The sequence below is a fragment of the Trachinotus anak genome, unplaced genomic scaffold (assembly GCF_046630095.1).
Source record: "Trachinotus anak isolate AG129_WGS33_773 ecotype Australia unplaced genomic scaffold, CSIRO_AGI_Tana_v1 ptg000010l, whole genome shotgun sequence".
NCBI lineage: Eukaryota > Metazoa > Chordata > Actinopteri > Carangiformes > Carangidae > Trachinotus > Trachinotus anak.
This window is the reverse complement of record NW_027273861.1, coordinates 5,866,499-5,891,625: the sequence shown is the minus strand read 5'-3', so window position 1 is coordinate 5,891,625 and position 25,127 is coordinate 5,866,499. Positions and strand designations below refer to the sequence as shown.

General features: G+C 40.6%; 1 protein-coding gene across 4 annotated transcripts in view; it reads left to right on the top strand.

The window, feature by feature from the left end:
- The first annotated feature begins 9,727 nt into the window (after positions 1-9,727).
- Positions 9,728-25,127, top strand: part of lpp (LIM domain containing preferred translocation partner in lipoma) — a 153,328-nt gene continuing 137,928 nt past the window's right edge. Inside the window, exons 1-2 of one of the 4 annotated variants that reach the window (XM_071487149.1) lie at positions 9,728-10,664; positions 15,507-15,578. The gene's annotated coding sequence lies outside the window, so the exon portion shown is untranslated. Of the gene's footprint in view, positions 10,665-15,506; positions 15,579-15,631; positions 17,231-25,127 lie in introns of those variants that run through there. The other 3 variants (XM_071487147.1, XM_071487150.1, XM_071487148.1) reach the window with 3 other exon arrangements.

Genomic DNA, 25,127 nt, shown 5'->3' with positions numbered 1-25,127 from the left:
TCATGTTACTTTGCATGCTTGTTAATGTAGTGGCTGAGCAAGCGATTCAGGAGGACACAGATTTGATCTCATAGATTAGCCAGCCATCACAAGATCAGTATGGAAATATATGGAAGGATCATTCAATACAATGCAGGTGGTGGGAAGCTGGTTCAGTGGCTGGAGGGGTGGTGCTGGTGTTTCCGGTGGTTTTGGCTAACTGGTTTTAGTGGAATTACATGAACGTGCATGTTGCTCCACTCACTCTACACTAATGACAGATTTCTGGGAAGTAATCAAGCCTTATATTTGTGCACAGATTTCGAGATGTTTTCTTAATGAGCAAAGCTTTATGTCCTTATACAGTATCTGACAAGCACTGCTATCCAAATCCACCTGGAATAATGTGCCAAGTTTCAGAAAGTCCTCAAGTGCAGTTTGCCAAGAATTCATTTATCTCGCACTGAGATATTGTTATTTTAATGTGCAAAGGTATCAAGAAACAGAAGAAAGAAGTCTCACCTCTTTTCAGCTGGAAGGAGTGAGGCATGATGGGATCTGTAGTGGGAATCAGGTGGCAGTGCTGAACCTTGAATTCAAAGCCGTGAGCCCAGTTCTGGAAGTGAGGTGGCCTGCAGCTCCAAAAGTCTCTTCAGTGGTGCCACTCACTGAGATCAATCAACTTCTCTACCAGACGACGGTGAGATCCAGAGCTTGGCAGAAAAAAAGAAAAGAAAAAAACCCCAAAAAACACTGATTTATTTGTGTGGCAAGAAGCTGAGATGATCCAGGATGCAGAGTGTGACTGGTGCCGGAGCCGCTCCCTGAGTGGCAGCTAAAGCTTGGAGGGATGAAGCTGTCTTCAGTGCAGAAGGGCACAGAATCTGTGTCTCGCGGTGGTGGAGCAGCTCTGGTGAAGCCTCGTGTCTGTTGTTGTTCAGCTGGATGGGAGCACTTCTGGAAAGGCGGGCACGGCAGCAGGGCTGAAGTGAGTCAAGTCGACTGAGCACGCTTCATGTCAGTGAAACGGTCCACAGGGCATCTCTGGCTCTCTGAGCTGATAGGCCGCCTGCACTCTAGCATTCATTGATTGTAGCGCTCAGTCGCTCCACTTTTCCATGAATGCTAAAACCATGAGGCAGGCTGAGTTTTGGGGAAAAAAATGAGATTAAACAGCCTGTAAAATAATCCCAGTTCTTCTATATATAATTCATTTGAATGAGGAGTCTAAAATCCCATTAAGCCACAGGAGCACAAACCAGAGACTAGCAGTGCCTTTAACATGGAGAAACTCTTGGAGCTCAGGCCATCTGCCAGATCAGAGTCTTCCATATACGCCAATGACACATTGTTTTATAAACAGAGCTTTTATACAACAAACATTTCAGTGTCCTAGAGCATTAATCTACCTAAGCTTATCTCAATCCATGGAACTAGATATTGCTCTTTATAACTTGTCTAGTGGAGGGGGTGTTATTACATCACACCAGCTGTCACTTCAACCTGCCACAGCCAATAGGAAGGTCAGTAATGTGGCTGCCGGAGAGAAAATTAGGGAGGAAAATCCTGAAAACTGTAAAGCAGCATTTAGAAAAAAAATTGTGGCAATATCAGCTGTGTGTCATGAAATGTGATCATTTTTTTATTCTCTGTTTGGAAAAGCAAAACATTTCACCAGTGATAAAGCACTTTTCTGCACACAAATCCATGTTACTGTAAAAGCAGTTTGCTGAATGCATGTGTATCAGCGTGTTATCGTACTTGACACCTGATGTTGAACTCAGATTAAATGAATACACATGCTGCCCGTGCAGATAAGCTCACCTCAGCGGGTAAGAACTCCCAAAGCTCCTACTATTAACAGCAGGACACGCTGCACAGCATTACTGTGTGTTAGTTTACAGTAAAATAACATATGAATGCATCAGAATGTGCAATCACACCAGAGGAACTGGATATTAGAGGAAAATGAGATGTATACGGGTGTTTGACAGATCTGTGCATGAACAGTATGTTCATTGCAGCCGTGGGATAATCCATTGGATGAGTGAACTAATATTCAGCCAATCCTGCTAAAGCCAAATTAGTCCAACACATTTCCATCATATTTCAGAAAATAAAGCAGCCCTAAAAATCTGAGCTCTTGGGATACTGACGGCAAATGACCGGTGAGCCCTCAGATCCCGGTGATCCAGGGATAAACTTCTCGTGAAGCAGCTTAAATCTCTGCACTGACACACAAATGAAAGCCAACAACAGGTCATACCGCCTCAGAGGAAAACTTTGATTACTGCATTGTCCTCTTACTGTCACCAGCAGCCGCCACGAGGCAGGAAGAACCTGGACGCTGCTAAATAGAAATATCAATAAAGACATCAAGGCTGACTGGAGTCCAACCAAGTGGTTGACCCCCCCCCAACCCCCCCACCCCCCCTTCTCCTCCCCTGCTCTGTGAGGCTTATGAGAGGATGGCTTCTGTACAGCAGTGTATGAGTGACCTTAATCATCAGAGGGATATTTGGGTTTTATTCGGCAGCAGTGGGATGCATGCGGTCATCACTGTGTTCGACTGGCAGGCATAAAAAATGAGAGGGGGGCAAGGTCGGTTAGCAAAGTGTAATCCATATCATCCCGTTACAGAGGCAGCGCTGCCGTCGGCCCCGGGCCAAACAGAGTCAAACACATTTTGATGTTGATAATGATGTCGGATTATGCTGTCATCTGATGTAATTTCAGCCTGCATCAAATTAACAAAAGAGGGATCATCCAAATTCTTTAAAAGGGGACCAGTTTTCATCGCAACCTTCTAGATGTGAACTTGATTTGATTTCATGAAGTGTTTATTTTTGTTATTTTTTTTTTTTTCATTTTTTTTGCGTCTAGACAGACTTCATCTTTCTGGCGTGGCCTTTCCCTTGGAAGTGGAAGATGAATGATTCTCAGCAGCCTTGCTCTCTACAGCATGCCTCGCAGTGATTCATATCAGCAGGATCTAAAAAACAGTCTGGAAGTTGAAAACAGTGACCCTGCACTGTCTACAGAGGAATTTAACACCACCTCTCTTTTCCAAGAAAAACATTTAATTGAAATGTGGCCCTCAGAGAGCTGGCGAAAAAGCATTTATACATTATTAATCAATCTATCTATCAATTTGGCCAGTGTCACATAAATTCTCCTCAACGCTTATGGATTTAAAATCTCAGACCTCCCATAAACGACCTGCTGTGCTGCATTTGTGCAGTTTCCTGGAGCATTTCCAGGTCATTAGTGTGTGTGATAACCTTTCTGAGGCAGTCAACTGCAGGTGATTATCACATCAGAAAAGGATAACGCTTGGCTTGTCATTTTCTCTTACCTGCTATCACTTTAGATCTGTAATCCAGCTCCACTACTAGCCTTTGTTGTGCCAACACGGAGCTCCCTGGTGTCCACGGCGGCTTCTATCAGCTCTAATAAAGGTCACAAATGCCTAATCTCACGCTTTGCATTGGCTGGCATTTATAAAGTAGAGAGAAAATATACTTCTGAGAGAGACACAGGCCACATATTACAGATGATTGGAAGTGACAGCTTTGTCGTGGACGTTCTAGGACTGTCTTTCTTCAGTGCAAGAAAAATCTGTCAGAGGCGTTCAGGTGTGATTTTTCTGTGTGTCAATATTTCAGCAAACAGATGATCTATTGAAAGTTGATCTCTACCAGAACAAAGAAAGATCAAATTCATGTTTCAAACGGTGTGTACTGTGTCTTTCTTATTCTCTTTTACCAAGTTATCCACTGACACATCTGTAGCACACAACTACAGCAAGAAGTCAGTATAGGAAATTATTTCAACTGAAAGGTGCGACACAACTCAAGAGGAAGTTATATCCATTTTTAATTTTATTTCATTTTTGCGCTGTACACATAATCACATAGGGGAAGCATGGCATCTCCTCGTGCCTGTGAGGGTTTCCTCTGGGTCCTCCTGCTTCTGCTAACAGTCCAAAGACATGCAGGTTCATTGGTGACGCTACATTGCTGGTACTGTAGGAGTGAATGTGAGTGTGAATGGTTGTTTGTCTCTGTATGTCAGCCCTGTGATAGACCGGCGACCCACTCAGGGTGGAACCCGCCTCTGGTCCAGTGTCAGCTGGGATTGGCCCCAGCCTCCACCCCCTGGATGGACGTACACACATAGATTCTTACAGTTGCTTATTCCAACTATACAGAGTGTGTCAAACTGTCTCTGTCTCGTTGTCTTCTCTCCAGACCCTCCATGTTGTCACATACTTTGTAACCAAGCCTCTATTATACGCCATGTTGTGTATCCAGCCTTTGTCTCTCAGGAAATGATACTTAACACTCTAAGCTTTTTAAAGTGTGTGTTTGATTTTGTATCGTCAACCTTATCAATTATTGGCAAATTACTTGATTTTGTGTTCTTTTAGCTTTGCTGTTCTTTTGCTGTAGACAAGCAGTGTGTGAATAATTAATGCTGCTGGGAGGACACCATCATGTTCTGCAGGCTTTTTTAACCAAACATGATAAACACACAGCAGCATCCTGTTTGAATACTTGAATAAATCAACATTTCTTTGTCCTTTTAAAGTTAGTGATAACATTTTTTTTTTTTGTAAGACCGTATTTGCACTTTATTTTTTGTTGTTAGAAGCTGCCATGCAGGAATTCCTCACCTCAGATTTTAGGAATGTCTCCCTTATAAGTTTGTAGTTTCACAGCACAGGAATGTTGGCATGGCTCAGGATCCGAAGATGGTGGTCTGCTCATCATCCTTACCTCATACGGGAACAGGCAAGAAAACTTTTGGGATCTCTGCATCTTGAGCAGAAAAACAAACCTTCAGGAACTGATTCACTGGATTCAAAGCTTTAGTTTGGGCCAGAGAAGATTCCTGTGATATTATCTGACTCGTCCAGACTGTGCAACTTTCTCCTGTCTCCTTCCCTTTCTTTCTTTGTGTATTTAAGTATATGTTATGTACGGAGGACACCTCAGTACAAACAAAGAGCCAACAGGGGTCCAAAATGTTTTTTCACTTTTTGCAGAACAGAACATTTAAAGGGTGCGTTGCGAGTCCTTGGAAGGCAGATGTCACAATAAAAATGTTTTAGACTCAGCACCAGGACATGAAAAACATTGAGAAACAGGAAAGTTGTTTATTAACTGACTGAATTACTGACAATTATATTACTTTGTTAAATAGAAGAAAAACATCACTCAATCACTCTCGTTATGCTCTTGTCCAAAGATTGTGAAGTGAAATAAATGTGGGAAGCATTAAAGAGAGAAGTTTTGAAAAAAGAAATACCACATCCTTTCACTTGCAAATAAAAAATTGACTCCATTAGTAACAATATGCCTCCTTGTTGAGGTTTTGTTACTACAGCTTTATTTGGTCTGGTATGACCAGTTGTTTATTGTGGCTAATGTTAGCAAACTATCCAGAGATAATGCTGTGTGATGAACATTGCTGGGCCCTGTTTGGTGACCTTATCGCTCTTGTCTACTTGCTGCTTCAATGCGCTACTGTTTTAGCATTTTCCATTGTCCTGAATATCCTGATTAACTGTATCTTTAAATCTTCAAATGGTCTCACAATACATAGTGAAAACAGATTAAACACCACTGCAACCGTAATTGATTTTCATTTGAAGAAACACTCCTGACAGAGAAATCAGAGCCTTTTAACTCTTCAGTGATTCTTTTTTTATATTTGCTCTGTCACTGACAACACGTTGTATAAAACAGGACCCAGTGTTCTGCATGTGTTGTCCAGGTTTTTGGTCGATAGACACGAAATGCTCAACTACTCTGTTGTCACTGAGGAACAGAGTCAATCAATTTTCCTCACAGGTAGGAGAGTTGATAGTGTTCAATGAAAAAAAAAATGCTATGAAGCAAACCCAGAAAACTGATTTCAGGATACAGCGACAAAAATCCTGTCGCTTCAAAGAGGCTTCAAAGGTGTTGCATGAAGCTCACAACCATGGATCATTTCTGCTAAAACCTTTGCTGTAGGCAGGGATTGTCTCTGTCTACCATTTTAATACACATTTACATGCTAAAACATAAGAATTAGAATTCATTAGTGTAATCTGAGGTCTAGATCTAGATCAGGAGTTGTTTGATTAGTAGCTCTGGGACATTGTTTTTGTAGTGAGTCTGCCTGTCTCCTACTTTTGTTCTTCCTTATTTGGCATGACTCTCTGTAATATGGTTGTGCTTGAAGACTAATTTCTGCTATCTCAGCTCTAATTAACAGAGCATACATAGTTCCCAGACACATTTGTTGTTTTTGTCTTTCTTTTTTTCTGCAAAGAGTTCTGTGTTGTTTTTGTGCAAAGCACCTAGACCTGCCTGCTCAGTTACAATGATTATAATTGTAAATCAAATGACATTATCTACAAATGAAGGAAAACATCAGTAAACTCATTTCACTTTCAAGTGTCAGGTGATAAACTGCATGATATCGACGCTGTCATCATCAGCCGCTGATTCCTGAAAACTGGTCCTTTTTGAAACCAAGAGAGCGGCGTTTAGAAGACAATCGGTTTCTTGTTTTCTTATTCATCCCGTAGGTGCAAAAACACATGCTTTCAGTCACACTTTAATGAGGAAGTACACATCAACTGTGCAGCTGCTGTGCTCTGTATAATGTTTGAGGTTTACCTACTTCAGAGGAAGTGGTGTGGGGGAGAAGACAGTGTTACAACCAGCAAATAAAACAGGATATCCGATGCTGGAACAATTGAAACACTAAAATATGACAAATGAGGTTGTTTTCTCTGACTCTCCCTTCTGTGCTATATTTATGGTACTGTAGTTAAAATGAGTCACATTAAGAAACGTAACAAAGTTAGACCAAACATCAAACATATCTCCAGTGTGAATGATCTGTTGAGGTGGACCCTGTGTCCGTATTTCTTTTTATATGTTGTGGTGCAGCGAGGATAAAATTGAAACCCATCATATCAGTGACATGCGTTGCCACATTCCCTAACTGCTGAACATCAAAGAGCCGGTTGGATTTCCTCTAACCGAGCATGTTAATTGGTACTTGATTGATAACTGGAGTTCACAGGCGATGGCATGTGTCGTCTAAACTGTTCCAGGGTGTCTTTTTGAAATCAGCTTTAAGAGTGGAAGAAGAATCACTGGCGGGCCCATTAAAAAATTGCCGGTGTACACACTTGCAAATAAGCTGTCACACATTACAAATGAGATTACCTTTTTCAGTGTGCCCTGGAACTTCGAGATGAGGGGACGCACGGGTAAGACACTAAAATAGCTCAAATCGTTTGGTTTTTATCAGCGTGCTTGATCTGCAAGTACTGTTTGTGCTTTCTTCATGCACAGCAAAGAAAAAAAAAAAGTATATTCACAGCTTGGAGCACAATGTAATCAGTCGCAGTGAAGTAAGAATCATCGGTGAACAGGCACGGCTCAGAGTGAACGATTTTGTTCGCACATGGCCTCTAAAAAGACTGAAACCTACTAATTGAAGAGAATTATTAATTACATCAATCCTCCCATTGCACTCATTTTTTATAGAAAATAAGATAAACTATATCTGAATGTACTGGCATGTACAAACACACAAGACACACAATGCCAGTATTATGATTGACAGCACTGCGGTACAGCTATGAGAACAGAATCAAAGGTGAAAAAGCAGTTATCATATTTGCATGCAATCATGAGCATGTAAAGTAATTGTCTAGTTTGCATGGCACAGATCACTGAGGTCAGGCAAAAAGCCCACATGAAGTGAAAGCTTTGTTGGACACCTGATAGCAGCTTGCTTATATCAAACATCAGAAACGTTTGAGCTCTGAGAAAGGAGAAGCAGCAGAACGAGTCCAAATACAGGTGAAGCCGAGGATAATGAGCATTTCACTCATTATAAACCAGAACATGTTGAGGTGGTGTTCAAATAGATGGTATTTAATGAAAATCTTTCACCAAAAATGTGACATACCTGTAGTGGTGACTGATGGTGCTTTTTTTTCACGGCAGAAAGCTCGACATGTCGTGGCAGGAAAAGCTCAGGTGTTACTGATAACCATTATTACACAGGTACATAATATGACAGCATGGCTCATATGGAACACGTCATTAATGTAAGTTACACTTCTGCTTTTCCTGCTGTGACAAGCTAACTCCCTGTGAACAATAATGTAGTGTGTTCAAGTATCAGAATTAACAACAGGTAGATAAGGCATCCATGTTTTGAATGTGCTGTTGATGAACACTATTGCTTACTGTCATGATTTGTATGTTAACAATAGGTCAAATGAGTCTTTGTAACATGGAGGTTGTTGCTTGTAACAACAAACCCTGCAGTTCCCCTCAGCTGCGCAGAGCGTTTTATCGACTTTTAGCTCATTGTTTTGGCGGCATGGCCTGCAGCTTTACTGTGTTTACCTGAAAAGACCCTGATAAACTCACTGAACGCTGCCTGCCCAGCACCAGTTAGCAAACAAACAAAGCTAGCGGTTAGCTGGTGCACACTGTGGAGCACTTAGCAGCTACAAAAACAGATATTTTCCTCAGGAATTTGCAGAGAAATAAACAGAACTAAAAGGAGAGTGAATGTTGGACGCACAATCATCGTTTCGCCATAAACAAGACTCCAAGTGAATGTTAATGTTGCTCCACATGTACTGGAGGTATAAATTGGCAATTGTTAGCTACTAACGTTTGCCTCACCAACCTTATAAACAGATAATATTTTGGTTTTGTGTTTGTCTTATGCTGTTCCTTTCTCTTCAGGAAGTTAAACTCTCAGTTGCATTTTAAAGTCACAATTTGGTTTATGACTGGCGGTCACATCTGTAACAGTTCCTGTTACTGCAAAATGGTAAAAGTAATTTCTTGCCCACTTAAGTGTACAGTATATTTTCACAAAAGGCCTTTTTCACAGAGGGCGTTTAGACATGTCACAGCTTGAGCTTCAGGGTCCCGGTCACGTGGAGTCATTGTTAATGTTATTAGTAAAACCTGTGCACCGGTTTCCTAATATGACAAATCAAAAACTGTAAGCACACAGGCTACAGCGTACTGTCAACAGTTCGTTTGCAATATGGTTCAGGACACAACCTTCACCCTCGTGTTAAATTTCACAGTTAAACGTAATAATTTATGTCACTGTTGCTGGGATATGATGGTGGCATCCAAATGCTCCCCTTTCAGCTCATATTGGCATGACTCCCTCTTATATTTCTGAACTTATAAAACTAACTTGTAAATGTACTCAGGTTGTTGACCAGTTGCTCATAAATGTCCCTTGGTCCAGTCAGTCCAGGCTCAAAACAACTCCTACAGGCCAAATAACAGGTCTCGTCCTCACTGTCTGGTTGTTTATAGATATATATATATATATGAGGGAAGATGCACTTCTCTTGATCCTTTGCCACAGAAACCATGACGTATGGAAAACCTCACACAAAATGTTGACTGTGTGACAATAACAGTGCAAACACATATGCAGTGCATGCATGCAAACCGTATAGAGGGAAAAAAACTAAGAGTGAAGCAAAAAAATGACTCACCTCTTCTTTACATTGCTAGTGCCTCATTGGGCCCAATATACAACTTTTCTCCTTCTGTCTGTTACTCCATGATTGGATTATTAAGTAAGTATTAAGTAATACATAAATATAGTTCAGCAGTATTTATTGCAAACAAAGCTAGCTAGTAAATGCAGATTATAGTTAAGAAAGGAGTCACAGACACTGACGAGCACTCATTCTTTCTCATGGTTCCACAAGGTAGATAGTGCATGACATTGCATGGGAGAACTGCAGCAGGCAGCGCAGTCTTTGAATTTGAATGTCATACAGCATGTGCCGTTTCACACATCATTGAATGAGTGTTATATGTTAGAACTGATACACTGCTTCCTTTTTAGTCCGTGCCTTGCTATTTCAAAGCCATTTGTTCAGTTATTGTGATTAGGGCCTGTGTGTCTTGTTACAGGAAACCTTTAAAAAAAAAAAAAAGAAAACCTGCTCGTTTTCATAAAACATCCCCATAATATTAAAGCTGGTGATACAGGTCAAAAAACATGCAGCACAACAAACAACAAAAATGAACTGTCCTGAGTGAAAGTCATTGTCCTAAAAATAAAAGTCCTCAAGTGGGATTTAATAGCTCAGTGTGGCTTCTTTTTTCTAGGACACTGGTGCAGCACAAACACCTATACAACACATGCAGGTAGTCTGCGCCGCGGTGTGTGACATGACGGGTGTGGATGCAGCCCTGCGGTAGTCTCAGATAAAGCTTTACTATATTCCTGTTTTGTTTTCGGCGTTTTTCACAACATCTTGCTCAGCTGGTCGACAAGGCAGGTTGCAAATACGCAACTTTTGATCTGTTTCACTTCATAACACGTTTAGTTCTCAGCACCTGTTTCCCACAGGCAGTATGCATCTCGATAAGCCGTCTTTTCCTTTAACGCGCCCCCCTGTGTGGCCACGCCGGGGCCGCGGGGCTGCGGGCCGGGGCCGCGGCTGGCTGCCGCCGCTGGCCTGCTGCCTTACATGGGCAAACCTCTGAACTCGCTCAGGCGCCTGGAATCTCGCAACGTGACGTCACCGCCTACAACTCTCCCAGATTTTGGATCAAGAAGTTTCACTTTTTTTGGTGGGATTTGAACCTCTGTCGTGTTTCCTAGAAAGCGAGGTAAGCGAAACTCTCGAGTGCTCGTCTAACACTTTTAACATCTCCGAGACTGTCGGCTGTGTTGAAAGTGGTGTATTTTTTATTTTTAGCCGTGACTGATATCCCGGTGTCGGGGTGGCTCGCCTTCAGCTCGCCCGGCCTTGCTGGGACATAATGTGAGCTTTACTGTAGCTCAAGCGGAGTTCACAATGAGGGCGTGGACTCGACACGATAGCCTCGGCTGCTACTGAAGTTACATGAGGATACTAACAAAGCTAACTTATCGCCAGCTAGTGCTGAGCTAGGCTCGGTCATGCATTCAAAGTTTAAGACATTGTGAACGTCAAGTTTCGCCGAGCTCGACTCTGGGCGTCTCTGGTGCTTCTGTTTTTAGCCCAGTGGTCTGCTGCTGAGCAATGCGGAAGACACTGTCACCGGAGAGACACGAGAAGCCCCCGTCTGCCGAGAAATAAGTCGCGCAATTTGTCTTTAGCAGCCTAAGTGTCCCATAATAGACGTAAATAGCAGCTAGGTAACTTTGCTAGTTTTGGCGTCAAAAAAAAAAAAAAAAAAAAAAAAAAATACCCCCATGACATTGCTGTGAGTGGACGCGCTTGTTTACGACAGCACAGAGTCGCCACGTTGTTTAAATAGTTTTGAAGATCGTCTGTATTAATAACCTACAGAAAAGCGTGGTTCATTGTCTGTAGTTGTGACTTCTGTGTCCCTCATACCTTTTAAATGACAGCATCATCCATTGCACACACACATTTACACGTATAGATTATTATGCAAAGTACAGTATAGGCCTGCTATCAGTCATAAAGGAGTGGACCCACATTACAGTGCAGGCCTCAGCATATGTTCAGCTCTGGTTTGTATTAAAGACAAAGCAGGGAACCATCAATACCTTGGTTTGTGACATAGAAACACACAAACAGGCAGAACCTGGCTCCACCCAAAGTCTGAGTTCTTACTGAACACCTTTGCAGGTGACTTTTCACTTTTCTAGCTGATAACTTAAGTAATTTCTTTGGAACTGACAAGGTACACTGTAGGGCTAATGCAAGTCCACATATTATCAGTATATGTTCTGTCATTTTCATGTACCTGCATGTCAACAAGGCTGAACAGACCCTTGTCTTTCCTGTGTCTTGACCACTTGCCGTGCAACAGTTTCATGCCTTACTGTTCAAATCTTGTATGTTCACAACCTTCATTTTTTTAAAACAAAGACTAATACATTTAACCAAAATGCTCTCATGAAGCAGATGCTTCATACCTCAGGTTTTCCTTCGAAGCTTAACATGGTACATAATCACAGATGACCTCACTGAAAAAGCTTTGACATTGTTGTCTTTCTCTTCTTGAGTGACTCTTGGTCCAGACTAAAGATATCGATCTGTCATAAGATGTAGCAAACGTGAAGAATAACTTTCTCTTTCCTCTTTAAAAGACTAAATTCAAACTTTGACTCAGATGTGAATTTCAAATCAATAACACCAAGGTCCTCTGAGAGTGCTGCCATCAAACCGCATACATCTGCGTCGCTCCGACACATTTTTGACTCAGGCAACATTAAATGGAGCTGTCTTTAAAATCTCTAGTTAAAAAGGACTCGTTTGACAGCACTGATGATGTTCAACTTAAAAGATGAGTGCCTCAACTGCCTCTGAGCCTGGGCCCCCCTGGTAGGTTTAGTCAAGTTATTCTCCTGTTTGTGTTTCTTGGTATATTTTAATGAGCGTGTTCTTTTTCTGAGAGGAACAGCAGCAGTTTCCCAGGCTCAAAATGCACAGTTTTAGAGCAGAGCGTGATGTCAGGATAGTGGGCTTTCAGAAAGCATCACCTGTGTGAGTGTTACCTCAAGCAGAAGCTAGTGTGCATCTCTATAATATACGAATTGAATGAAGGTAAGACCCTGTGGTTCTGCCTTTCATGTATGACTCTTATATCTGAGTCACAGAACTAAGCATCTGTGCAACTTCAACTTAAGAAATGGGTTAAAAATGTTTTTTTTTATTGTGCAGTAGATGGAATATGTTTTCATCCAGACGGTCAGAGTCTTTGAGGATTTCAGAAATACCTTCTGCACATTGATCGGCTGGCCGAGTGTTGGAGCTTCCCCATTGGCCATTGCTCTTTCAAAATGAATTGGCATGAACAGTTTCTATAAGGGGGTGGGGTGGGGGGTTTACATCCTGCAATGTTGACGACGTTGGTGACGATTTGTCATGTTTGAGACCCCTTTAGTGACTTTTTTTCAAAAAAGCACCTAGTAGCAAATGTAGTGACTTTCTGGAGAAACCTCAGCTACTTTCCATAGAAGAGAGTCACCAGTTCTGCCCAACAAGCGTCTACTGTCAGTGAGCTGCAGAGGCTGCGCAGCAGTTCCTTTCTGAGTGATCATTTTAGTCAAGTAAAATATCACAGCACAGTCTTTGTCTTTAATTCATGTGTTTGGTGATTTTGTGAGACGATGTTGAGGTTATAAAATCAGGATTTTAGGAGCCGCAGCGCAGCAACTTGGAAACGGCTTGGAAGTTAAGGTGTAGTCTTCTTTGGCGGTGTTTCAGTCACTATTTCAAACTTGGTCCATTGTCTGACAACAGAAACAAAACAACATGTAAATGAAAACAGCTTTATTGTGAATTTAGCTGAGTTAAAACACTGTATGTGTGAGCACAGAGGAGGAGAGAGGCGAACAGGCAGAATATGACATGATGATGTATTGGTGTTTACAGCGATTCCACTAGTTTTCAAGTACATCCTCATTCACTGACCAACCGCAGTCTAGGATTTGACCTAGTCTTGTTCAAGATCCGGAGATCATTGGGTGTTTATTTTAGAAAAACTGGATGCTTATTTCTGTGACTCAATAGTAATAATACATGTGAGGCACAAAACAGGGGCTCGGTACCACATCAGAATCCTGTTGAGGTGGATAACCAGGTAAAACCCTGGTCCCTCACCTGTATGATTCACAGACAGTTGTACTGGGGCTTCATCTCTCCGCTGGCAGTGTAGCAGCCTTTAATGTTAGTGACTGTTCTAAGACTCTTGAACACAAAAAGCAAAAATGTTTAATAATGTCATACACAGTTAAAGAACCGGCCACCACAGAAAAATCTAACATGATCACGTAAGGGGACGACAAAAAATAGTGGATGTTTTTTTTGAATGAATCATGACACAATTAAACCAACCAGGTCTGTGACAAAACACAGAGGGCCTAACAAGGACGTGTCAGTGCCTGCTGAAAAGCTCTGCTGTGCTCTCTGGTAGGGGTTTGACATGTAGTAATTGGTTTTGCAGAACAATACTGCTTAATACTGTCTTGTACGTTAAATAAAAGTCCTACAGGACAGTTTATTGTCCTGCACCATACCTGTGTAATTCCTACAGGACTCTGTTACAACTGAAACATATTCCTGAGGGGCTTCTTTTGTAAGTACTTAGAGTATCTACTGAATGATTGATATGTGTTAGCTCTTCCTCATACTTCCACTCTCTGCACCCTGCTACCGGTGCTCAAAGTGCAGCAGTACACACTCTGAAATAACATGATTTTGCCATTTCTCTGGTCTCCTTCCTCCAGTTTAATACTAACGACTGTACTTGCACTAACTACTACATACACAGCTCGTTTCCTTCCACTAACCTGCTGCGTGAGCTCTCTCAGTTGTGCAGTTAAAAAAAAACAAAACATGGAAATTAAAAGTATAGTCTTGTGTCAGGGCAATTTGTTTGCAAGTTTATTGCAGGAGATAGCTGGCTTTGCCGTTGCATCAGACACCACCTACCAGAGTGCTGTCTCTCACAGTACAACGCTTTCCTGCACCAAAGTCAAAAGCCACATTAAATCACAACTGCTAAACTAAATAACACTGAAATAATAATTATAATTTGTTTCAGTTTAATCATTGAACTAATTCATCAAGTAAAAATATTAAACATTTGCATATTATACCTTCTCAAATGTGAGGATTTGCTTCAGTGTCTCTGACAAAATAAGCAGTGAAGATGTTATGTTGGGCTCTTAGAACTGGTGGCAGACATTTTCATGAATACAATAATCAGACAGTAAAATAATCAATAGTTAAAGCTGTAAACGACACAGATCAGTCTGGTGTATTTAACAGAGCAAACTGAGATTTATGCTCACCAGTGTTACAACATCCAGATACACAAATTATGTAAATGTATACTTCTGTCAACTTTTAGCATAGTATTTTATTTTATATCAATGATTAAATGATGAAGAGTTACAACAGTAGGTTGATACTTACCCAGAATAATGATATAATATTGTTGATATTGTTGTTGCCATTACTCTAAAATACAAAGAGGTCTCAAAGGGGGTCTGTAGATTTAACTGGGGGTAAAAAAATAAAATAATAGTTGTATGTTTAATGACAACTTGTTGCTGTGACTTACACAACTGCATTGGGCCGATTTGTCCTGTTTTTCAGAGACGCCTTCATATCAAATGCTATTTTATTCTCTTAGCTCTCTTCACTAAATAATCGTGACACTGTGGTGAAATATTTTCTGTAGAGTCAGTTGTCAGCATTGTTTCCCCTGCACTGTCGTCACAGTGAAGCATTACTCCAACAGTGTGACAGGTGCCGGGTGAAAAATGACAGAGTAAAATTTAAATGGACAAGTTACACTCAGGTTCATGCAGGATTTATGGGAGCCTGCACAAGGTTCATCTTTCCACTGATGAACGACGCAGTCAGAGGAAAAGTTGACAGCACCCACCTACCATGGTGGTGTGGCCCTGCTCAGCACAATTACAGCTGTGTTATCCATTTGATTGATACAGAGTTTTTCTCAGTCTTTATTTCTCAATCTCAACAGATTTCAACGAACAGCAAAGGGCATCGATTGAACTGCTTTCCAGAAACCCCACACACCCAGAGAGGAGAAAAGGTGAGATAGCTTTTACTTTACTTCGCTGTACTGTTGAATCCTGTGTGTTGGTCCTTTTTTATGTCCAGCTTTTGTGCTGTCATGTCCGGTGGTAGTAGAACTTGCTGGAGTCTTTGTGTTTTAACATCCATATGGACATATAATTTAGTCAGTCCTCAGAAACTGGCATGAATTTTGTCTATGAGGATGGTGTGGCGACTTTAAGTAGCTCAGTGGCAAAAGCAAAACAGGTTTGGTCGTCCCCAGTGCGAGTGCTTGTGAGTAAATCATTGTGTTGCACAGTGAGTATCTCAGTGAGACTTCCTGTTAATTTACTATCTTGTTGAGGATTTGCACAGCAGGTGTAATATCACCTTTATGTCAGGCCACATTCAAACTACGGGCCTTGATGCTCAGGGTTGATTTACTGCTCTGATTTAGTTCAGTCACAGTGTAATGTGGCTAATACAGGATTTGATACCAGTCTGATGAGGTTGCCTTCAACTGACCTGCAACACCTGGATCCAGACACGCGCACGAGCATGCAGTGCAGCCGGCGCATGTGATGTCATCCTGTATCTCCACTGGCTCGTAGCTGGGTTTATTGCCTACAGAGAGGTGTAGCTGGTTGTAAAAAGCACACTTTGTCCACTTGTCTGCTCCTTTCATTTAAGTCTTTAAAGTTATTTCAAGGCTCTTATCTCTGTTGAGATTGGAGCCACATTTACACCTGGTAATGTTTAGTGGTGTCTTCTCATATGCTTCCAACCATGCAAAGGTTACTTATTGTACCAGTGCAAAGTATTTATGAATGCTGCTTTAGAATCAGCTACAAGTTATGTTATTTTACTACAACTCAAATTTATACCAGATTTAGGACAATATATGAAAATGACCTAAATTTGAAAATTGTAAAAATGAATGAAAAAACATAAACTCTGTTTAAATACAAATAAAATTAAAATATTTTTTATGTCTGTATGAACATGTGAATGCTGCCTGTTCCTTTAGGATTTGGATGAAGTGGCTCGAGCTGTTTGAAGAAACAAACACTCTGACCCACAGCACTCATGGGGAGTAATCAGACTTTAATTATACCTTCTTAATCACTTGAAGACGATCTCTGTGATAAGACAGCTTTTCACAGTAAATGGCCTGTCTTTACCTCCTGATCGGGCCCTGGTTGCCTCATGAACAATAAGTAAATAATGTTTGCAATATTTCCCTGTATTTTTCCCCCCATACAATTTATTGAGTTTCCCACATACAGTTTTAAAATTGCACATCTTCTCCACTCTTAATTTTTACTACTTAGTCTTTAAAATAAACTCACAGTCAGAGCGAACTCATAGTAAAAAGTTCTCCACAATCATCATTATTATTCCTAGTGAAAGGTATGCACCACAGAACTGGCTCTGCCGAGTGACTCTGGCTCATAGAGTATGGCATTCCAAGCTGAAAGCAAACCAAACTGATATTGCCCTCAATACTGTCTTCATATTTTCTCCATATTTGGAAATGTTTACCTCCTCATGATGGTTGACAGAGGTTGGAAGAGGGGATGTGAGTCATTTCAGCTGCATAAGACTTTCTAGGGGTGAGAGGAGCCTTCCAAGTGACTGCCATTTAGTGAATCTAGCAGTTTTCTGTGCTTCAGTGATCTAAAGAGAACTGTGAGTATCATTCTGTGCTCAATTTCTATTGTATTATTTTAGTTTTATGGTAGCATGTGTTTATATACTGCGGGAGAATGTTATTTGTTATTGTCAAATTAGGTGTTAATATAGTATAATATAATATAATATAATTTAAAAAAAGCTAAAGTTGTTGATTTGCACGTGTGGTTTTTTGCACTGTCCAAAGTGTGTATGTATTTGTCACTGCTTGGTTGAATGTTTGAGAGATGTTATTGCTATTTCCTTGCATCAGACACACAACTGACACACAATGTTACTGTGCATCTCTGCAAGTATGGAAAAGACAGGGAATTGGGTTTGACTGTTCCCCAGCTCAACAGATATTTTGATAAAGTTTTGCAAAAGCTGCGACTAACTCAGCACTGCAACGAGATTTTCTTTGACCAGGCGACTGACCTTGTGCACAACTTTCTGTCAGTAATATGAAGAGTTAGAGAAAAAGGTGAGAAGTGCAAAACTCTGTTGTGTCTGAGCGACCTGAGCAGATATTTTAGGACAGAAATTGTTAAAGAGCCCTGCATGTTTGTGTGTACATGTGTTGTGGTTGTGTTTGTGTGTGACTTGGGGGCAGCTCAGGTCATTGAAGATTTCTGGTTTTGCAAACTTCGGCTCTAAGTGATAGCTGGACCTGAACAGGTCTGACCTCCCTGCTGGCTCCTACTTTCACACCTCAGACATTCAGTGGCAGGTACCTGGTAGTTTTCCCTTCACAAGTAGAGGCAGGAGGTAAATGACTGAACTTGGCTCTAAGGGCTGCTGCTGCTGCTGCTGCTGCCTTAAGTGATGGTGAGGTGTGATTAACTAATCACTTTTATTTTTAAATGATGCCGGGACTGTTTCGGCTTTCAGCCTCAGAGCTGAAAGTTAGTGTGTCTGTGTCAATTGTTCTTCTCGCATCGTTTTACTGGATATTGACACATTTATGACTGAACGGCTGTTATCAGCCATTTATCTGCTCATGAAGTGATGTATCAAACATATGTTCAGTCACGCTTGACCCTGTTTTCCCTGCAGCTTTCATAGCACTGACCAGTTCTCACCAAATAGTGAATGTGGACAGCAAGAAACCAAGAGCTCAGCGACATTAACTGTAAGAGAAAAGCACAGGACATTTGGTCTAGTTTCTTCACTTCACACACTTTCTTTTTATTTCTGAAATTAGTTGAATTCAGTTGACGGCAACATAAACATGATCCTGATATGATCCACAAATAAATGAGGATTTCTGAAACAGCACTCATTTGTTTATGGGAACACAACAGCAAAACTTAACCCCAATAATCACACGTTGATCATCACAGCCACAGTGGGTCTGCTGTGCATAATAGTGGATTGACAGTGCACAACAGTCCTCCAGTTAGAGACTGCAGGCGGTGCAGATACCTGCTGCCTTCAGACGGATGTAAAGAGAGGAAAGGTCCCAACAGTCATGGATTACAGAGCTCGTAATAGTCACTTATTAATCTGTATTCTGCCTCGCTGCCACCGACGCTATAATTAGACTCAGCCTTTTTTGTCTTGTCACATCAGCTGGTTGAAAAATGGGATAAAAGTGGAAAAACTAATAAAACATGAATAAAATGAATCAACTGACTTTAGGGAGATTAATATTGGTGCACTTTCAATAAATAAAGTGCCCAAAATATTATGAAACACAAGCACGCAGAGCTGTCGACCTGCTCTGAGCAGGTGAGTAGTGATGCACTCATTCATGGCACCAAGATTACAGCGGGCTGGTATCACCACACCCTGACCTCCCTCTGCCATGCTCGACGGTACCAAGGTACCAAACTGGCACAATTAAACCTGAATCCTCAAAATACCAGTTTGTTGCTGTGACGTTGTGTTTCCCACCCTGCACCAACACAAAAACAGAGCTGTTTGTCCTGTGGTCTGTTGGTGTCCATTCACCTTAAAGTGAAACCTTGAAAGTTTTAAAGGAAGAAATGCACATTTTATGCCTCCGCTGTGGCGACAGCATGTTTGGTGGTGTTCAGGTTGTCTGTCTGTCCGTCTCATTCTCGTAACATGGTAACTCAGTAACACCTTGAGGGAATTTCTTCAAATTTGGTACAAACATTCACTTGGACTCAAGGATGAACTGATTACAATTTGGGGGTCAAAGTTCAGGATCACTGCAACCTCACAAAACATGTTTTTGGCCATAACTCACAAATGCATAAGCTAACTATGTCACAGTTTAACACAAATGTCTGAGTGATGACATTTTATATCCAAATGGTCAAAGGTCTGTGTCACTGTGACATCATAATCTTCTGCAAAAAACACTTCTGGCCATTATTCAGTGCGGGAACTCAGGAAGGGGAGATTGTGACCATATTTCCTGTAACTTGGCTGATAGGCAGAGGCAAACAACCACAAGGCGGTAACTCTGGTTCTTCTTCCACTTGAAAAGTTGAATTCATAGGCAGTAAATAGGACCTTGTAGGTGTTGCTGTAACAGTCTTATGGTGGCTAATGGTAACAAGGTTAGGAAGACACTGACGTTTAGTTCACTTCACAGAATAATCTCAGGTATCTTTATGACTCTTCCCCACTTGTGCTCCTGTTACACTTTATTTTTGCTTCTACAATTGTCACTTTTGGCTGAAGTGCCCGACGGCCGTGCCCCTGATCAAAGCAGCTTTACTGGGGAGAAATTGAGGAGATGCTGGAGGAGTTTTGACTGTTATAATAAAAACAACTATGGGTAGACATTTAGAAACAGAGTGATTTGATGGCCTAATTATTTTAGAGTACCCATCACAGCCAATCACACTGCAGCTGCTTTTTAGACAACCTGTTAGAGACTATGTGATCAAACCTCAGGTTTATAAGGTTTATAATTATCTTAAATAAATCATGAGCTCACTTCCAGTTTTCTTTACGACCACAGTATCAATAACGTTGCAGCGAGCACTTTCTTACCACAGCAGTGTTTCAGTGCTGTTACTGGTTTAATAAGCAGTGACAGACGCTGATCACAGTGTTACGTCACGTCTCTGGCGACATCTCAAAATGACTTAATCTGGTCTCACTCAGCTTTGCTGTCCTTAATTTCAAGATGCTGGCATCGCCCCGCATCGGGAGAGATTGTATGTTTTCAACACAAGTCTTCCAAATGAATCTTGTCAACAAATTAAGGCACGATTAACAAGAGCAATTACACTGAGGATCCGACTGAGCTGAGGAGAATCAAGCTAAAGTGGAAGAGATTATCTTTCTTATTAAGGAGAATCACTTTAAGGGTTTGATTACTTTCTGTTTTTCTGTTAAACTCTTGATTACTCTCTAACTAATGATGCCTCCAAAACAGCTTTTTTTTTCTTCCCTCCTGAGAGCTGTGGAGCGCAGGCTGTGAGCACTGAGATTGTACGTAAACAAGAGCAGTCCAGGTTCTGCTTCCTCTCAGGGCAGAATTACCGTAGTGGCACCAACACTGAGAGAACAAACATGTTCAGGAATCATCAGAGCTGTGGAGCACATGTCAGTATCTGCTTGGCACATATGGATCTTGGGATTTCACACTCTCAACAACAACAGTCTCAACATATCTTTTTTCTTACCCAGTAAAGCTGGACAGGGTGAGTCAATAAACAACAATCTCAGACACATTACTTTAATATATTTGAAGGCTTTGGCGGGGTCCCTCATCGTAGTGTTGATCTGGCTGCATGCTAGTGGCCATTATCATGTTTGAACATAAATCATCACCTCAGTTTAAGGTCTTCGGCACTTTGATGGAGGCTCTTCTCGAGACTTAGCCTGCATTTACTGTTCCTCTTTCCAATAAAAAAATGTGTGATGTCATGACCATCCTTCACGGATGGGATGCTGTCAGATTTGTGATGAGTTGTCAACAGCCTCCACCAGACACTTTATATCATAACTGAAGAATTTGGTTTTTCTTTCATGATAGTGAAGTATCTTTTGCATTTTTGTTTGAGGAAAGTTTTCATTCTTGTCGTAGAGTCCAGGTTTCCCTGTGGAAAGGCCTCACCTCGCTGCCAGTAAACTCTGCAGTTCTCTCTGTTCGTTCCTAAAACCTGTGGCTGGTTTTTGTGTTAAGATCTCTCAAGTTCAGGTCAGGATTTTTCCTCAATTTGTCTCAGTTAGCCTAATGTCAAATACACTAAATGAGCCCTGACTTTAAATTCCCTGCATTAATAATCAGTTAAAATAGGATTTCATAGTTTCACAGTAGCTGTGGTGAAATTCCAGGAACGTTTATATTAAAATGGGTAAATTATTGTCCCTGTAATTTAGCCAGATATGGACTTACTGACTGAAAACATTTCAGCTTTGTTATTTATTAATTTCAAAATCCTACAAACAAAATGAAGCAAGTTTATTTCTTCTGAAGATGTTTCCTCCTTGGTAAAATCAGTCAGATATTGATGGATTTTGTCTAAAAAAAAAAACAGTGATTACATATTACACATGGTCTCATTGATGATTACTAATTAGAAAAACCCAAGTCTCCAACATCTTTGATAAATTTAGGAAGCTCCTCAACATCAACGGCAGCTGTGTGGACATGATGAGCTTCTTTTCTTTGTGTGAAGAACAGAGCAGGCAAACTGAAAGGGAATATTTCTTTCTTCGGAGTAGAGATGATCTGCTGAAACTCTCAGGGTATTTTTATGGATATTTTCTCTGCTTTAGTTGCCAATGTAGCTGCATTGAATAAATTAACAAATAAAGTTCTTTATCACCTCTCTTAAAATTCCCATGTCCTGTCCTGATATTAGTTCTTATTGAGAATTAGTCATTTCTGATAATTCCTGCGACATCAGCTGGTACTGTAGGAGCAGGGACTTTTTGGGAGTCAGACACTGTGGCCCATGGTTCTTTATTTCCTGATGAAATCATGGTGAAGTTTCTGAGTTCCTGAAAAGGTTTCTCCAGAAAGTGCCTGCTTTTGAAAAGAACCATAAATTTTACTTTGCATTGAGTGTGATCACAAACACCCATCATCATCACCCGTTTTCACATTCTGCGTGGTGAAAATTTCTCTTTGGTGTTTGTCAAAACACTTTCATTCCCAGTATACAACAGTAATCTTTAACACTGTCATAATGGTAACAGTTCCAGACAGCGGAGTGATTGTGTGCCAGAAGTGACATTTTCTCTGTGCCCCTATCATTTAGGATCAGATGCCACTAAATGATTAATCTGAGATTAAGCAGAAGCTTGAGGCTAATGGGGCACTTTACACAATGTGACTGATACACACTTGCCTGGCATGCAGTGACAGATGCCAGCCTGTAAAGACGGTCAAATTACTGAAGCATGTTGTTGGCAAAACACAGGGCCATTAATAATGTGCCAAAAGATATAAACTGCAAACCACATAAATCAGATTTGGAACGGCAGAAGGATGAAGGAAGTCAGTGGACAAGGTTAGTGTTATATCGACAATAAGTACTGAAACCAATCAAGGAACACGTATTTATACTGTAAAAGTCATTAGATAATATTAAAAATTCAAAGAAACTCAATCTTTTCATATCTCTTTTTCTCCTACCAGGAATGGTAAATACGAGACTCTTCATGATGCAGAGGAAATGTTCAGTTCAGTTTATTTATTTCTTATTGATATTTATTGTACTAACCACACATAGAAATGTAATATAACAATATTGGGCGAGAAGGTGGAGGCAGAAGCTTTATCTTATTACACCGACTCTCTTTCCATGACGTTGTGTGAATCTGCAGCCCTCTGGCTACAAGCTAATCTACAGTCAGAGAAGAAAGAAGCAGAAAGAAACTTTTCACTACCGGGACTAGACATTATGCAACTTAAAAAACTGAACAAGAAGCAGGATGAGGAGTTCCAGTGTTTCATACATACTGAGAACAAAAGAAAAAAACAACTTTCACTGCTCGCTTTATGCAACGATAATGATCATATCTCAGTTTCATATGAATTTACCACCATATTTAAAACATTTTTTTATTTTTTTTTATTGCTATGTGAACCACACCTTTGTAATTCATTGTCACAGCTCATCCACAGATTTACCCCTTTGACAGATACACATCTTCTTTCTATTTTTGTTCTTACCCATGATTTTTTAAATGTACCTATTATTAAGTTAATACTCTCTCTCTGACTTAAAAAAAAAAAACACCTCTCAGATCAGTTTGGGAGTAAATTATTCTGTGCTTTATACATAATCTGTGCAGTTTTAAAGTCGACCAGATCAAGAAATGTGAAAGCATATGAATGAATAGAAAGTATGTTAGTTGGTTCATAATAATCTGATTGATTGATGATTGTTATCACTTTCTTCTGTAGCATGAAAATTGAATTTGTTTGTTTTGTAAATATAACATTTTATAAATACAGATATAAATATAAATATTTATTAGTATAAAATATACAGTGATTTCTGATTTAGTGTTTTGTTTTATGTAATACCGCTGTAGTTTGACATTATCTGTCCACAGCCTCCAACACAGTTCATGGTCAATAGTGACACCCTGAAATTAATTTTCATACGCTCTTTGTTTCATAGTCATTCACATGTTCACATTACAAAGCACTCCTGACAGAAAAATGAGAGTGTAAATTATTATACAGAACTATAATCAACTATTGCCAGGTAAATGTGAAAGTGTGTTAAGAAGAGAATGTAAATGAGGTGATGCTGCAGTGGCAAAGAAAACAAAAATCTGATCTACTTCAAAGTTGCAATAATGTACCAACACAATCTATTTTAACTAATAAAACACAAATCGTTAAATTGTTCTTGTCCATATTGAAAATATCCTTCAAACATTCACAGTGTAAGTTGGAAAAAAAATGTGAACTTCTTGGCTAATGACAGCAACAAAAGCTAACAGGAGTCAGGAGTTATTAAAGCTGGAGTCCAGTCAGTGAAACCAGACTGGAGCTGTGTGTTAGAGCTACGTCTACTTATAAAAAGTATTTGAACGTTTTGAGTTTGCATGATGTGAATCATGCCTCACGTGATCTCAGAAGAGTAACAATCAACAGCTGCTGATATGCAAAAAGCTGGAATTGGTTAGAAAGTCATAATCACAGACAAACTGTCCATAAATGGAGACGGTTTAGTTCTGTGGCTACTCTCCCTACAGCTGGGCATCCAGCTAAGATAACTCCAAAAGCACAACACAGATGATCACTAACATAACAAAGAACCCCAGAGAAACAGCTAAAGGCTTAAAAGACAGGAGCTGGTTAACATCTCTGATCATGAGTCCACGGTTGCATGGAGCTGAGAAGCCTGACTCTCCACAACACTACTGGGAAAATGTTAAACTGTTTGGGAAGAACATGCAGCTCTGTGTATGGTGTAAGAAGGTTCTTCATACAAACATGAAAACATCATGTCAAAGGTGAAGCACAGTGGAGGGAACATCATGATTGGGGGCTTTGCTGCCTCTGAAGAGCTCACCATCATCAGGGGGGAAATTAATTCCCAAGTTTATCACGGTATCTCTCAGGGAAAGTCAGGGTGGCTGTTCACCTGCTGAAGCTCAGGAGAAGCTGAGTGGCACAGCAGGACAATGAGCCATCGAAGAAAACCCGCTACAGAATGGCTGAAACTAAGAGAATCCACCTGTTGGAGCGGCCCAGTCAGAGCCCAGACCTTAATCCAACAGAGATGTTGTGGAATAATCTGAAGAGAAATGTTCCCTCCAGACATCCTGAGAATATGTCTGAGCTGAAGCAGCTCTTCAAAGAAGAATGGTGCAACATTTGTCCAGGTCTGATCAGCAGCTTCTGGAGGAGCTGGGTAAAGGTTATTGCTGCTAATGGAGGTTGGACTAGTTATTAAATCCATGGGTTCACTTTTTCCACCAGCACTGTGAATGTTTAATGGTTGCGTTCAATATAAACATG